A 2,465-nucleotide genomic window follows, 5' to 3' on the forward strand; every position below is an offset into this window, starting at 1 on the left:
CTTTAATGCAACAAAACTGCAAGTTTTATGGACTTCCATCTGAAGATCCTTACTAGTTTTTAACTGAGTTCTTGCAGATCTGTGAGACTGTAAAGACGAATGGAGTTGATCCTGAAGTCTACAGACTCATGCTTTTCCCTTTTGCTATAAGAGACAGAGCTAGAGTGTGGTTGGATTCATAACCCAAGGATAGCCTGGACTCATGGGATAAGCTGGTCACTGCCTTCTTGGATAAATTCTTTCCTTCTCAAAAGCTGAGCAAGCTGAGAGTGGATGTTCAAACCTTCAAACAAAAAGATGGTGAATCCCTCTATGAAGCTTGGGAAAGATACAAGTAGCTGACCAAAAGATGTCCATCTGACATGTTTTCAGAATGGACCATATTAGATATATTCTATTATGGTCTCTCTGAATTTTCGAAAATGTCATTGGACCATTCTGCAGGTGGATCTATTCACCTGAAGAAAACGCCTGAAGAGGCTCAAGAGCTTATTGACATGGTTGCAAATAACCAGTTCATGTACACTTCTGAGAGGAATTCCGTGAACAATGGGATACCTCAGAAGAAAAGAGTTCTTGAAATTGATACTCTGAATGCCATATTGGCTCAGAACAAAGTGTTGACTCAACAGGTCAACATGATCTCTCAAAATCTGAATGGATGGCAACATGCATCCAACAGTACTAGAGAGGCAGCTTCTGAAGAAGCTTATGATCCTGAGAACCCTGCCATGGCAGAGGTTAATTACATGGGTGAACCTTATGGAAACACCTATAACTCATCATGGAGAAATCATCCAAATTTCTCATGGAAGGATCAACAAAAGCCTCAACAAGGCTTTAACAATGGTGGACGTAATAAGCTAGGCAATAGCAAGCCATATCCATCATCTTCTCAGCAACAGACAGAGAATTCTGAACAAAATACTTCTAATTTAGCCAATGTAGTCTCTGATATGTCAAAGGACACTTTCAGTTTCATGAGTGAAACAAGATCCTCCATTAGAAATCTGGAGGCACAAGTGGGCCAACTGAGTAAGAAAGTCATTGAAACTCCTCCCAGTATTCTCCCAAGCAATACAGAAGAGAATCCAAAAGGAGAGTGCAAAGCCATTGACATAGTCAATATGGCCGAATGCACAAGGGAGGAGGAGGACGAAAATCCTAGTGAGGAAGACCTCCTGGGACGTCCCTCAAGCAAGAAGGGGTTTCCTATTAAGGATCCAAAGGAATCTGAGGCTCATACAGAGACCATAGAGATTCCATTAAATCTCCTTCTGCCATTCATGAGCTCTGAAGACTATTCATCCTCTGAAGAGGATGAAGATGTAACTGGAGAGCAAGTTGCTCAATATTTAGGAGCTATCATGAAGCTGAATGCCAAGTTGTTTGGTAATGAGACTTGGGAAAGTGAACCTCCCTTGCTCATTAATGAACTGGATACTTGGATTCCGAAAATTCTACCTCAAAAGAAACAAGATCCTGGCAAGTTCTTAATACCTTGTACCATAGGCACCATGATCTTTGAAAAAGCTCTGTGTGACCTGGGGTCAGGGATAAATCTAATGCCACTCTCTGTAATAGAGAAGCTGAGGATCATTAAGGTACAACCTGCCTTGTTCTCATTACAACTGGCAGACAAGTCATTGAGACAAGCTTATGGAATAGTAGAGGACGTGTTAGTAAAGGTTGAAGGCCTTTACATTCCTGCTGATTGCATAATCTTAGACATTAGGAAGGAAGAGGATGATTGCATCATCCTTGGAAGACCTTTCCTAGCCACAGCAGGAGCTGTGATAGATGTCAACAGAGGTGAGTTAGTCCTTCAATTGAATGGGGACTACCTTGTGTTTAAGGCACATGGCCATCCCTCTGTGACAGAAGAGAATAAGCATGAAGAGCTTTTCTCAGTTCAGAGTCAAGAAGAGCCCCCACAGTCAAACTCTAAGTTTGGTGTTGTGAGGCCACAACCAAACTCTAAGTTTGGTGTTAAGATCCCATATCCAAACTCTAAGTTTGGTGTGGACAACTATACAACATTGACCAGATCACCTTGTGGCTCCATGAGAGCCACTGTCAAGCTATTGACATTAAAGAAGCGCTTATTGGGAGGCAACCCAATTTTATTTATCTAATTTTATTTTATTCTATTTTATTGTTATTTTGTGTTTTATTAGGTACATGATCATGAGGAGTCACAAAAAAAATCATGAAAATTAAAAAAAGAATCAAAAACAGCAGAAGAAAAAATTTCACCCTGGAGGACGCACGGGCTGGCGTTCAACGCCAGTAAGGTGCATCTGGCCGGCGTTCAACGCCAGAACAGAGCATCATTCTGGCGCTAAACGCCAGAAACAAGCAACATTCTGGCGCTGAACGCCAGGAATGTGCCCAGAGAGGAAAAACTGGCGCTGAATGCCAGTAACAAGCATCAAACTGGCGTTCAACTCCAAAAACATGCTTTA

The 2,465-nt window shown here is 41.7% G+C and overlaps 1 non-coding gene across 1 annotated transcript; it reads right to left on the reverse strand.

Moving 5' to 3' along the window:
• Positions 1–260: 260 nt before the first annotated feature.
• LOC130984445 (small nucleolar RNA R71) lies at positions 261–364 on the reverse strand. Its single transcript, XR_009088382.1, has one exon. It is a non-coding gene; the product is annotated as a small nucleolar RNA R71 (small nucleolar RNA).
• Between the last annotated feature and the right edge of the window lie 2,101 nt (positions 365–2,465).

The sequence above is a fragment of the Arachis stenosperma genome, chromosome 5, assembly GCF_014773155.1.
Source record: "Arachis stenosperma cultivar V10309 chromosome 5, arast.V10309.gnm1.PFL2, whole genome shotgun sequence".
NCBI classification, from domain to species: domain Eukaryota; kingdom Viridiplantae; phylum Streptophyta; class Magnoliopsida; order Fabales; family Fabaceae; genus Arachis; species Arachis stenosperma.